The sequence below is a fragment of the Rhinatrema bivittatum genome, chromosome 3, assembly GCF_901001135.1.
Source record: "Rhinatrema bivittatum chromosome 3, aRhiBiv1.1, whole genome shotgun sequence".
Taxonomy (NCBI): Eukaryota; Metazoa; Chordata; class Amphibia; order Gymnophiona; family Rhinatrematidae; genus Rhinatrema; species Rhinatrema bivittatum.
In genome coordinates, this window is record NC_042617.1 from 3,664,670 (window position 1) to 3,678,964 (window position 14,295).

A 14,295-nucleotide genomic window follows, 5' to 3' on the forward strand; every position below is an offset into this window, starting at 1 on the left:
TGCCCACAAGCAGCCTCTTACCTTGCAGCGCGGCCCAGAGGCCGCTACTGCCGACACTGACTGCTGCCCTCTCCTCACAGCCTGGAGGCCACCGCTATTGCTGCTATTACTGCCGTCCACGACGGTCCAGCCGCCGCCGTCACCACCAATGTTCTTCCTGCAGCCTGGAGGCCGCCCCATCATCACTGCCTCCTTTGTGGCCATGTGCCACCTCCGCCCGCTCCTTGTGGCCCAGAGGCTGCTGCTGTAGCTCCTCCCTTTTGGGTTTGTGGCATATTGTGGACTCTTGGTTGAAGTGGTGATGACTCCTCCCATGGGGAGGGGCCTTGTGGGGAACCACAATGATTGGCTAGACTCTAGTAAGCAGACATTGAGGAAAGAAAGCTTTATTTGTACTGCTGTTGAAGAGTTGAATCTTGCCCAAGGAACGGACAGTACTGTAGTCTAGCAATAACACAGTAAGCTCAGACAGTCTCTGTAGTTGATGGTCTTACCCAGATGTAGCAAAGGTGCGGTAGTGTTCCGCAGCGCGGGATAGGCCGTGCACCTGAAGGGTGGGATGAAGAGAGCTGGAGTATAGTGATACTCATAGAGTAACAGTGCTGATAACTTCCTTTGGTAGTTGAATGAAGAGGGGGACCCGAGGTCCGAGATGCAAGATACCCTGACTAAAGTATGCCCTTGAGGTGTGAGTACCTAGGAGCATTGAGGGTTCCTGAAAGAAAGCAAACGGGACCCCCGAGGAGCGGGTGTCCTTACGGTTAGGCAGATTAATCCCGGAAGGCGAGTAGAAGCGAGAGGCCCCCGAGGAGCGGGTACCTAGAGCTTCCATAGGAGCGAGATACCCCAGATGCTAGTGAGGAATCCAAGCGAACAGCTTAAAAGCAGTCAGAGCAGCAAAACCGAAGTCCTTGCTAACTCGTTCAATTGGAGTGGAGCGGAGGTTTAAATACCCAGAGGTACTGACATCATGTGGTGGGGACGCCCCCCCCCCCCAAGGTTCCCGCCATGACATATTCAAAAACGTAGGCAGCGTGCCCTAGGAGGCCTCAGGAAGAAGCATGGTGGACAGGGACGCCCATGCTGGCTCGGAGACGCAGAGGGCATCGGCAAACAGCAATGGAGGCAGCCATTCTTCCAATGGAGGAGGAAAAGGGTAAAAGAGAGGTGAGGCAGAGCGGTCGCAGCCGTCTGCGACCGATGGATGCAACAGTACCCCCCTTCAAAGGGCCCCCTCCAGGACCTCTTCCTGGTGGTCTGGGTTTTCGAGGGTGTGCGAGATGAAATTGACGTTCCATGTCTTTATCCATGATGTTGGCCAGAGGCTTCCATGAGTTTTCTTCTGGTCCATAACCATCCCAGGAGATGAGGTATTCCCACGTCTTGCCTCTCTTGCGGACATCCAAGATGTCATCTACAGCATACTCAATATCATCCTCCGTGTCCAGGCTAGTGGGTTCTGGGGTCTTCTTAGAGAACTCTGAGAGCATCAAGGGTTTTAACAGAAAGACATGGAAGGCGTTATGTATTTTCATTGATGGGGGTAGTTTCAAACTGTACGTCAGATTTCCCAAGCGCCGAAGGATAGCAAAGGGTCCTACATAGCGAGGTGCAAAACGTGCTGAAGGTAGTTTAAGACGGAAGAACTTGGTACTCAGCCAGACTTTGTTTCCAGGCTGAAACTGAGGTGCCTTTCGATGGTGAGCATCGTAGATCTTTTTTGCATTCTGTCCTGCTTTAAGGAGTAGATCCTTTGTTTGCTTCCAAAGCTGAGATAACTCTGCTGCAGTGGCCTGTGCGGCAGGAGAAGCCACTGATAAGGGAATTGGCAGAGGTGGAAGCGGTTGTCGTCCATAGACTAGTTGGAAGGGAGAAGACCACATAGATGTAGCAGGATGCAAGTTGATAGCAAATTCTGCCTAAGGCAGCAGGTCCGCCCAGTCACTCTGTCTTGAATTTACGTAGGACCATAGAAACTGTTTAAGCGTTCTGTTCATTCTTTCAGTCTGTCCATTAGACTGAGGGTGGTAAGCGGAGGTCAAGTCCAATGAGATGTCAAACTTTTGACATAGGGCTCTCCAGAACTTAGTAGTGAATTGTACTCCTCTGTCGGACAGAATATGCTTAGGCATTCCATGAAGGCGGAAGATATGTTTGATGAAGAGTCTCGCTAACTCCACAGCTGAAAGTAATCCTGGTAAGGCTACTAAATGTTGCCATCTTGGAGAAGCGATCAACAGTGACCCAAATGGTATTGTTCCCATTGGAGAGTGGTAAGTCTACCACAAAAACGGTTGCTTCAACCCCTGCCAGCGCAGGGTTCACCTGCGCTGGCAGGGGTTGAAACAGACCCCAAGGACGTCCAGCTGGTGGCTTTTGCTTGGCGCAGACAGCGCAGGAACCCACATAAGCTTGTACATCCTTTTTCATGGTTGGCCACTAGTAATACCGCTGTAACATGGCCAAAGTATGACTCTGTCCAAGATGGCCAGCCAAGCGGGAATTGTGTGCCCACTTCAACAGTTTCTTCCTTTAATTTCTAGCCACAACTGTCTTTCCAGCGGGTACAACATGAGTGGCTGCAAGAACCACTTTCCCGGGATCAATAATGTGATGGGGTTCGTCTGGCACATCCTGAGGTGAGAAGGATCGTGACGGCATCAGCCGCCCGGATGTTCTTCTCTCCCGGATGGTATTTCAAAAGGAAATCGAATCTGTTGAAGAACAGTGACCATCTTGTTTGACGTTGGTTGAGTCGTTGTGCATGTCTGAGGTACTCCCAAGTTCTTGTGATCGGTGTACACTACTATCTGATGTTGTGAGCCCTCCAGCCAAGGACACCACTCCTCAAAGGTCAGCTTTATTGCGAGTAACTCTTTGTCTCCGATTCCATAATTTCTTTTGGCGGGCGAGAAGCACCTTGAGAAGAAGGAGCATGGATGGAGCACATTGGACTCGCTGTACTGGCTCAAAACTGCTCCCATGCCGACGTCCGATGCGTCAACCTCGACGATGAATGGGCGAAGGACTGGATGGCGGAGGCACGGCTTTTTTTGAAAAGCCTCTTTGAGAGACAGGAAGGCAGATATAGCTTCAGGAGACCAGTTAGCAGGGTTGGCTCCCTTTCTGGTCATTGCAGTGAGAGGGACCGTCAATGATGAATAGTTCTTGATAAAGGAACGGTAGTAGTTTGTGCAGCCCAAGAAATGGCGCAGTGCCTTCAGGCATGTAGGTTGGGGCCAATCTCAGATGCTTTCTAATTTCTTGGGGTCCATCTGAAACCCGTTTGTTGAAACAATGTATCCCAGGAAGGGTACAGATTCCTTGTGGAACTCACACTTCTCGGGTTTTGCATATAAGTGCTACTCCCGTAGGCGTCTTAAAACCTTTTTTACATCCTCTTGGTGTGTTTGTAGATCCTGGGAGAAGATCAGGATGTCACCAAGATATATTACCTCAAATTGATATAGTAAGTCCCGTAAGATGTCGTTCATCATATTTTGAAGACTGCAGGTGTGTTACTTAGTCCGAAGGGCATGACGAGATACTCGAAGTGTCCATTGCGGGTGTTAAAGGTCGTCTTCCATTCGTCAACTTCACGAATGTGCACCATGTTGTAAGCTCTTTTGAGGTCCAGTTTAGAAAATATCTTGGCTCCCTGGAGTCTGTCAAATAGTTCGGAAATTAAGGGCAGGGGATACCGGTCCTTGATGGTAATTTCATTCAGACCCCTATAGTCGATGCAGGGACGTAAGGTGCCATCTTTTTTCCCACAAAAAAGAATCCTGCACCAGCCGGGGATTTGGAGGGTCTGATAAAACCTTTTTGAAGGTTCTCTTGTATATAGGTGGACATGGCCTTAGTCTCAGCTGCAGAAGGTGGGTAAACTCTCCCTTTAGGAGGCTCCGTATTGGGTTTCAGGTTTGTAGCACAGTCGAAAACTCTGTGAGGTGGAAGTACATCTGCTGCTTGTTTAGAGAAGACATCCTGGAAGGAGGTGTATTGTGGAGGCAAACCTGGTAATGATGGTGTAGTATGCATGCATATTAGTGGCTAGACTTCCGCGAGACACCGGCCATAACAGCCAGGTCCCCACCAGGATAATTCCAGCGTTACCCAGTTAAACTGTGGCATATGATCTTGTAGCCAGGGCAGTCCAAGTACCACCGGATGCATGGTCTATTCCAATACGAGGAAGGAGATGGTTTCAGAGTGTAAAGCTCCAGTGCGCAGACCGATGGCCTGGGTAATCAACGAAACCGCTCCAGGCAATGGTTCTCCATGGATTGAAGATAATAGCAATGGCTTAGCTATTGGTGTGGTAGGAATCTGTAGATGTCTACTAAGCATTTTAAGATGAAATTTCCTCTAGCACCAGAGTCTATGAGGGCAAGAGACTGAAACTCCAGGCTTCCGCAGAGGAGTGAGACTGGTAAAGACAATGGAGGAGTTGGAGCGGTGAGGCCTAGGAGGAGGAGTCCTGCAGATCCTAAGCCAGTCAGTTTCCCAGACAGATGGGACAGGTTTGGATGGCTTGATCTGATTGGCCACAGTACATGCATAACCCCATGCGTTTGCGGAATCATCTTTCTTTAGAAGTTAAATGACTTCTTCCTAATTGCATAGGCTTGTCGTCTTCTAAGGGTGCAGATGGTAGGCTTGAGACAATTGGCACAGGTTTAGGTCAGTTAGCTCCCGGGACGGGCTTTCGAGGACTCTTAGCCTCTTGAGTCCGGTCTCGAATCCGGCGGTCTATTCTCCCAGCCAGTTTCATGAGAGATTCAAGGGTATCAGGCAGGTCGCGAGCCACCAGTTCGTTCTTTAAGCGAGAGTTGAGATCCTCCATGAAGATAACACATAAACATCCTGTGTCCCAGTGTAGTTCGGATGCTAAAGTCTTGAATTTGATCGCATAGTCTGCTAGCGGCTTATTATCTTGCTGGAGATTGAGCAGAGCGGATCCAGTGACGGTGTGGCGAGCCGGGTCTTCGAAGAAGGACTTGAAAAGTTTCAGAAATCCTGATAGGTCATTCAGGATAGGATCTTCATGTTCCCATAACGGTGAAGCCCAAGCCAAGGCTCTTCCTTCAAGTAGAGATAAGATATAGGTGGTCTTGGAAGCTTCTGTGGGAAAGAGGGCAGGTTGCAAAGAAAAATACATATTGCATTGGTTAACAAACCCTCTACACATCCTTGTTTCACCCGTAAAGCGGGTAGGCATGGATAGTGGTATGGTGGTCTTGACAGTCACCACCGGAGGCAGCAATTCTTTCACTGGAGTTGCTGAAGTATTCAGTTGTGCATGTAACTGATTGAAGGCAGCAGCCAGGCTTTCCAGAGACTTTGTTGCTCAGTGATCCGCTAGGCTAGGCCAGGAATGGCCTGCAAGGCTGCAAGCTGAGCCGAGTCCATGGAGTTAGCAATCTGTTGGGTTTGTGGCATATTGTGGACTCTTGGTCGAAGTGGCGATGACTCCTCCCACGGGGAGGGGCCCCGTGGGGAACCACAACGATTGGCTAGACTCTAGTAAGCAGACACTGAGGAAAGAAAGCTTTATTACACTGCTGTTGAAGAGTTGAATCTTGCCCAAGGAACGGACCGTACTGTATTCCAGCGATAACACAATAAACTCAGACAGTCTCTGTAGTTGATGGTCTCACCCAGATGTAACAAAGGTGCGGTAGTGTTCCGCAGCGTGGGGTAGGCCGTGCACCTGAAGAGTGGGATGAAGAGAGCTGGAGTATAGTGATACTCATAGAGTAGCAGTGCTGATAACTTCCTTCGGTAGTTGAATGAAGAGAGGGATCCGAGGTCCGAGATGCAGGATACCCTGAGTAGAGTAGGCCCTCGAGGAGTGAGTACCTAGGAGCGTTGAGGGTTCCTGAAAGAAAGCAGACAGGACCCAGAAGGAGTAGGTGTCCTTACGGATAGGCAGATTAACCCCGGAGGGCGAGTAGAAGTGAGAGGCCCCCGAGGAGCGGGTACCCAGAGCTTCCATAGGAGCGAGATACCCCGGATGGTAGTGAGGAATCCAAGCGAACAGCTTAAAAGCAGTCAGAGCAGCAAAACCGAAGTCCTTGCTAACTCGTTCAATTGGAGTGGAGCGGAGGTTTAAATACCTGGAGGTACTGACGTCATGCGGTGGGGCCGCCCCCGAGGTTACCGCCATGACGTATTCAAAAACATAGGCAGCATGCACGCGTGTGCCCTAGGAGGCCTCAGGAAGAAGCATGGCGGACAGGGACGCCCATGCTGGCTCGGAGATGCCGAGGGTTTCAGCAAACAGCAGCGGAGGCAGCCATTCTTCCAATGGAGGAGGAAAAGAGTAAAAAAGAGGTGAGGCAGAGCGGTCGCAGCCATCTGCGACCGACGGACGCAACACTCCCTGTGCGGCCTGGAGGCCACTGCCAGCGCCATTCCTTCCACGGCCAGGAGGCCACCGCCAAAGCTGCCACTGTCGCGGCAGACAGAGCCGCCACCATTGGATCTTTCCGCGACAGGGAGCTGCCGCCATCTTTGTCGGTCTTCTCGGCAGGGAGCCGCCAACGCTGGGGCCTTATTTCATGGCCTAATGCCACTCCTGGGCGATCCTCTTCGCGGCGTGGATGCTGCCGTCGCTGTCCCTGGTCCAAGGGCACATCAACCTCCCCGGAATTGGGACCGCTACCGAGCGCTCCCTCAACATCAGCCATTTGATTTCTTTTTGTCTGCCAGTAAAGTTTTAAAAAAAAGAAAGTGAAGCCAATGGCAGGACTGGAGTGATCGGTGAGTCTTTGCTGCAGGTATTGAACAGGAGGAGACTTTGTTCACTCAGCGATGTGTGGAGATGGTGGGAAGAGCCGGTAAAAGGGGGAGTTGTACCATGGACTAGTCGACCTGCGGCATGAGGCAGTGAGAATCCTGAAAGGTGTGCAGGGCCACGACAGAGTAGGGCCTGATGTGCCTGGCATGCTTCCAACCGGGAGCTGCCGGGGGGGGTAGTCGCAGGTTTGGCCTCTTCCTTCTCACTGCACAGCAGCCAGCTGTCACTGCCGTGTATTCAGGGCCTAGACACACGATTGGTGATATGTCTCTCACCTTCAGCAGCCATTTGGGGAAATTTTCCTGTACCAGCAGGTCTTGATAGGGTGGAGTCAGATGAGGCCAGGGGATTATCTGATGCGGTGCCAATACTTCTGCCAGTTGTTCCTGCAGCTGAATCGTTGTTGGTGGCGATTCAGAGTGCATGCAACAAATTTTCCCCTGAATTTTTTCCCTTTTTGCAGCAGGCAATTTATGCCTTCACACCCTTTGGGGACTCCCAGCCAAGGTTGGCCCTGAAGGTGTCTCCGCCTGCTCTGTTTTCTCAGGTTATCGGCTAAGGGAGCACAGTGGCTGTGCCAAGGCTCTCATGGGAGGATCCTAATAAAGAAGAGGATCTTGAGGATGCCAACAACTCGGCACCTCTGGAGGAAGGAGAAATTCCCCCAGGAAATCATATTCCTTATTGATCCGGTCCTCTCCTGCCTTTGTTTGGAGGATTCACAACCACAGGTAGCGCCGCATTGGGTTCCTATTCTAAAAGGCAAGAGAAAATCCTTCACTGCCTTTCTGCTGCATTCCATAAGAACATAAGAACATAAGAAAATGCCATACTGGGTCAGACCAAGGGTCCATCAAGCCCAGCATCCTGTTTCCAACAGTGGCCAATCCAGGCCATAAGAACCTGGCAAGTTCCAAAAAACTAAGTCTATTCCATGTAACCATTGCTAATGTCAGTGGCTATTCTCTAAGTGAACTTAATAGCAGGTAATGGACTTCTCCTCCAAGAACTTATCCAATCCTTTTTTAAACACAGCTATACTAACTGCACTAACCACATCCTCTGGCAACAAATTCCAGAGTTTAATTGTGCGTTGAGTAAAAAAGAACTTTCTCCGATTAGTTTTAAATGTGCCCCATGCTAACTTCATGGAGTGCCCCCTAGTCTTTCTACTATCCAAAAGAGTAAATAACCGATTCACATCTACCCGTTCTAGACCTCTCATGATTTTAAACATCTCTATCATATCCCCCCTCAGCCGTCTCTTCTCCAAGCTGAAAAGTCCTAACCTCTTTAGTCTTTCCTCGTAGGGAAGCTGTTCCATTCCCCTTTATCATTTTGGTTGCCCTTCTCTGTACCTTCTCCATCGCAATTATATCTTTTTGAGATGCAGTGACCAGAATTGTACACAGTATTCAAGGTGCGGTCTCATCATTATGACATTTTCCGTTTTATTCACCATTCCCTTTCTAATAATTCCCAACATTCTGTTTGCTTTTTTGACTGCCGCAGCACACTGAACCGACGATTTCAATGTGTTATCCACTATGATGCCTAGATCTCTTTCTTGGGTTGTAGCACCTAATATGGAACCTAACATTGTGTAACTATAGCATGGGTTATTTTTCCCTATATGCATCACCTTGCACTTATCCACATTAAATTTCATCTGCCATTTGGATGCCCAATTTTCCAGTCTCACAAGGTCTTCCTGCAATTTATCACAATCTGCTTGTGATTTAATTACTCTAAACAATTTTGTGTCATCTGCAAATTTGATTATCTCACTCGTCTTATTTCTTTCCAGATCATTTATAAATATATTGAAAAGTAAGGGTCCCAATACAGATCCCTGAGGCACTCCACTGTCCACTCCCTTCCACTGAGAAAATTGTCCATTTAATCCTACTCTCTGTTTCCTGTCTTTTAGCCAGTTTGTAATCCACGAAAGGACATCGCCACGTATCCCATGACTTTTTACTTTTCCTAGAAGCCTCTCATGAGGAACTTTGTCAGACACCTTCTGAAAATCCAAGTATACTATATCTACCGGTTCACCTTTATCCACATGTTTATTAACTCCTTCAAAAAAGTGAAGCAGATTTGTGAGGCAAGACTTGCCTTGGGTAAAGCCATGCTGACTTTACCCAAGGCTTACTTTACCCGAGGTAGAGAAGATGATATTGGCAGAAAGGGAGGCCCATGAGGAATCCTTGCAAGGTGTGAAACTGCTGCAGAGGCTGTATCCTCTTCTGCTGGAAACGGTACAGAGGTTTTTTCGGTACCAGTGATACATACTAGTTATGGGGTGACTCATGATCCCAGTGGAAAGGGGGGCGTCACTGCGGGATACACAGGATTGCAAAATTTGGACAGTTTCCTGGAGGAAAAGTCCGTAAACCATTATTAAGATGATGTTGCAAAATTTTACTGTTTATCCTTGGAATAAGAGGCTTGGAATCTGTCTACCTCTTGATATCCTGCCAGGTACTTGTGACATGGATTAGCCATTGTTAGAAACAGGATACTGGACTTGATGGACCTCTCGTTTGGCCAGTATGATAAGTCTTAAAATGGAGCCCCCCCCCCTTACAGAACTTATTTGTCTCTTCGGTTACGGCTATCCAGGTCTCTGTTTGCGAAGCACTTGTGGTGTGAGTGCTCCTCTGTTGGATATAGCAGCTCCTGAAAGCGAGGATGTATCCAGAATGGAGTCAGCTGCGGCCTTTTTGGTGGACACCCTTTATGATCTTTTGCGGTACTCTGCAAGCTTGGTAGAGTATCTTGTGGTTGTATAATTGGGCAGCTGACCTTTGGGCAAGCTGCCTTTTAAGGATAGGCTGCTGTTCAGGTAGGACCTGGATCAGTTAGTGAAAAATCTGGGAGACCCCAAGCCCCAAAGACTTCTGAAGGATACGGGTCGGGCCTTCTAAAGGGTCAGATAGGGTCGGAGGCAGTCCTGGACTTTCAGGCATTAAAGACCAAGAAGGTAATTTTTGGAAGCTGCTGCTTCTGATTTCTCTCTTTCAAGCTTTGAGAGAGCAGGGGTAGTCTTTTCCTAGCACCCAAAAGCAGAGAGGAGACACCAGTACCACTCCTTGGAGAAGCTGATGCCATCTTTGGGGCCAGATGACCATCCTCATGAGAAGCTCACTGCTTCTGTAGGAGGCGAACTGCAGGAGTTTTATAGGGAGTGGATCTATATAACTTCAGATCAGTAGGTGCTGAAGATCATTCGTGCTGGCTACATGCTGGACTTGCCATCAGCCCATTTCAGAAACATTCATGATTTTCTAGTGTTTGGATCCTGCTAACCAGGGAGCAGTCAGGGAAACTTTACTCTGCTGAAGTGTGGATGGAGTCGCTATTCTATTTACATTGTGGTTCCCAAGAAGGATGGAGCTTTTTGGCTTTTTGGCCCATCCTGGATCTCAAGGGGGTGGATCTTTGCCTGAACGTTACCCATTCTCGCATGGAAACTCTGCGTTCGGTTCTTGCCATCATCCAGCAGGGGAATTTCTATGTTCCCTCAACTTATTGGAGGCTTATTTTTACATTCCCATTTGAGAACAAGACCAAAAGTCCCTGCGATTCTGTGTACTGCAAGAACATTTCAGTTCTGGGTGCTGCCATTCAGCCTGGTGACAGCAACAATGGTGTTCACCAAAATAATGGTCGTGGTAGCTGCAGTCCTCAGGCGCGAAGCCATCAAGGTCCATCTGTACCTGGACGACTGGTTAATCTGGACAGCATCTCATCAGGAAGTGTTGCTTGTTTCACGCTGGGTGGTTCAGGTCTTAAAAGGCTTGGGCTGGTTTATTAATTTTGCCAAAAGCAAACTTCATTCTTCCCAGTCCCCGGAGTATTTGGGAGTGTGCTTTGACACAGATGGACAGGCCTTCCTCACAAACAAAAGGGTGGCCAGGGTTGTTCAACAAGTTCAGCATCCCTCAGCTTAGGATTATCTGCAAGTGCTGGGGCTCATGGTAGCAGCTCTGGATTTGGTACCAAGGGCCAGAGCTCACATATACCCAGTTCAAGTGTACCTCCTGTCTCGGTGGCCCCCACAGTCTCAAGATGGTGGATCCAGTCAACACATCTGATGAAGGGGATCAGTCTAGTAACCCCATCCTGGGTGCTGGTAGCAATGGATGATGCAAGTTTCTTTGGTTGGGGGGCATGTTGCCAGACTCTGGTGGTGCGAGGTCGCTGGAGCAGGAGGAAGTTTCGTGGTCCATCAACCAAATGAAGACCGTGGCTATTCATTTGACACTTTTATATTTTCTCCTGGTGGTGCATGGATGAGCAGTCCGAGTTCTCTTGGACAACGCGATGGTTGTGGTATATGTGAAACATCAGAAGAGAACCAGAATCCAGGGAGTCTCGGCAGAGAAGGCTCTTCTGTTCTCTTGGGCAGAGGAGAACCTACAGATGCTATCGGCAGCTCATATCGCCAGACAGAGGAATGTGCAAATGGATTTCCTCAGTCATATATGGTGAGATCCTGGGGAATGGGACCTGAATCCAGAGGCCTTCAGTCTAATCTGTTGGTGGTGAGGTCGACCAAAGATGGACTTGATGGCAACCCAATGGAACATGAAGTTGACAGCACAAACAGGGGTTAATGGGAATCAATGCCTTGGTGCAGCCCTGGCTGGCAGGGGACCTGCTCTATGTCTTTCCCCCGTGAGCTGTTATAGGCAAGGTTCTTTGTAGAAAAGAGATGGAAGCCAATAATACAGATGGTGCCAAATTGACTGTACAGACCTTGGAATGCGTACATCAAGTGACTACAGGTGGACAAGCCAATACTTCTTCCAGCTTCACCGGGACTGCTGATCTGATCTGGTCTGGTGATAATGGATGATCTGGCTCCATTTTGTCTTTCGGCTTGGCTCTTGAGCAATGATGAATCTGCAGGAAGAACTATTCCCCTTCCATAATTTCAACTCTGTTAAAAGCACAAAAATGGTCTACTTCTTTGATTGACTAGACCAGGTGGCTTGTGCAGTATAGGGCACACTGACTAGCTTGCTGATGCTTTAGGGAATCTAAATGTCAAAAAAAAAATTGTTTGACATTTGCAGGACTACTTGTTGGAGGATTTTCATTTGTGTTTCCCTGTTTGGTTTGAGTCCACTTCTTTGGCCTGCATTCAAGTGTCCAATAATCAAAAAACCCACATTACTCCAAATTGTGTCCAAAAGATTGAATTCTTGTAATATTAATACCATTCTATGACTCCAAAAGAATTCAAAAAGCTCTTCATACCAACCAAAAAGATTTTTTTAAGAGAATGGTGGTTGTTTCATAAAATTGAATCAAAGGGTACCATCCAGGTTTCCCCCGTTCTTTATTGTAATCACGAACAGAACACCATCCCCCTTGTTATTTTTTAATTATTTTTTTTTCAAAAATTTAAAATTGATCCTTATAAATTGAAATTTTATTGCATCAAAAATAGGAATAGTCCACCACTCTAGTAGCAGGAAAGGCTTAAAAAGCCTTCCTTCTGTAGAAATAAATCATAATAATTCATGATAACCCAATGCTTTTAAAAAAAAATAATTAAAAAATAACAAGGCGGATGGTGTTCTGTTCGTGATTACAATAAAGAACGGGGGAAACCTGGATGGTACCCCTTGATCCAATTTTATGAAACAACCACCATTCTCTTAAAAGACATTTTTGGTTGGTATGAAGAGCTTTTTGAATTCTTTTGGAGTCACAGAATGGTGTTAATATTACAAGAATGAAATCTTTTGGATACAGTTTGGAGTAATGTGGGTTTTTTGATTATTGGATGTCTGATATTACCTACATTTGTGGGTTTTGTGTTTCGGTTTGCTACATTGAGGGATTTTGCGAGTCCTGGGGGAGTGCACTTGGTGGGCCCCAGTTCCATGCATTCTGGCCTTCCTTCAGGGAGGGCTCGCTAAGGGTCTCACTCAGAGTTCGGTGAAAGTGCAGGTAGCAGCTATTTCATGCTACCAAGGTGCTGTCAGGAAGATGGCTATTGCCACTCATCCAGATTTTTCTCAGTTTCTGTAAGGGGGGAGGGGTCAAAAGATTGTATCCCCCCTTTTACCTTATTGTTCCTGAGTTGGACCTTAACCTGGTTCTCAGGGCCTGATAGGGCCTTCCTTTAAGCCTCTGAGACAGAGCTCCCTAAAGGCTCTGGCTCTGAAAGTGTTTTTTCTGGTGGCAGATTTTGGAGCTTCAAGCCTTGTCCTGTCGGGAAACATTTTTGGTTATTAAGATGGATACCGTGGTCTTTCTCCCAGTGCCGCCCTTGTTTCACAATAATCAAACAGTGGCTTTCCCAGCCTTTGCCCGAGAGAAATGTGGAGCACCGTTCACTTAGATGTTTGGATGTACGAAGGATTATCATCCGCTATTTGGAGGTAACCACCTCTTCCACGAGTCAGACAATGCAAGGGGGAGGCTCATATTAATATAGAGTTAATACGAGCACACTCGTACGAGGGCGTCTGGGACAGAGGTTCAGGCTAGACATTTGTAGAGCAGTTACTTGGTCCTCCCTGCAAACCTTTGTCTGGCACTATTGACCGGATGTTTTATTGAAAGAGGAATTGGCCTGTGGGGCTGGCGTTCTCAGGGCAGCTCTCACTTCCTCCCGTGACCAGACTGGTATAGCTGAGCGAAAAAGAAGGGGACATCTTTCTTATCTGTTAATTGCCTTTCCATTAGTCCTGCTTCACTAGTCTAGGACCCACTCTTTCTACAGAAACTTTAAATGCAGTTGAGCTGACGCCATGTCTCCTATATGTTGTATTTGTTACATTTTTTTGCCTTTCGGTGTGTTCTTTTCCTGTTATCTTTAGGCTTCAGGGAAGCTGCTTCTTAGGATTTCGTCTGTGTTTTTAGGGGATTATTATATGATTAATACAGGGGTCTGATCCAAAGCTTTGTCAGCAAAATGCTGGATTCCTGCTGCTGGTACCAGGATGTCACAGGGAGAACAGGATAGTCTGCCTTCATCTGTGGATAAGGGAAAGCAACCCACTAGTTATGACCTGGACTCATATAGCAGGACTAATGGAAAGGAAATTAAGAGGTAAGAAAAATGTCCCCATCAAGAGAGAGAAAGCTAGGAATGTCACCATTAATAGCAAGAGCATTTCTAAGGCAAGCAGACCAAATTAGTGTTTTAGGGCTTCTCACGTAGCATCAGGGGTAGCATTCATAAGAACATCGCCCAAGATTTCTAGACCTAGGTCCCGATACTTTCTCATAAAGTGTTGAATACTAACGTGTCTTTTTACAAAAGTTAACATAAAGTACTGTAAATGAATATAGACATAATCTGCAAGCTGTTACTCCATGTTCTGATCCAAGCACTGTCCAAAGTTCTTGTAGCCAAGTGTTGTTCATTTCAGTCTGAGAAGCCAGTCACAGTCCTCATTTCATGACCACACAATGAAAACATGATCATAAACCTGAACGTTATCTAATTCCGTTGTTTATAGTAA

At 47.5% G+C, this 14,295-nt stretch overlaps 1 protein-coding gene across 1 annotated transcript in view; it reads left to right on the forward strand.

Annotated features, from left to right (window-relative positions):
• Positions 1-14,295, forward strand: part of LOC115086658 (cullin-9-like) — a 582,584-nt gene that overhangs the window by 390,124 nt on the left and 178,165 nt on the right. The gene's annotated exons all lie outside the window — the stretch shown is intronic.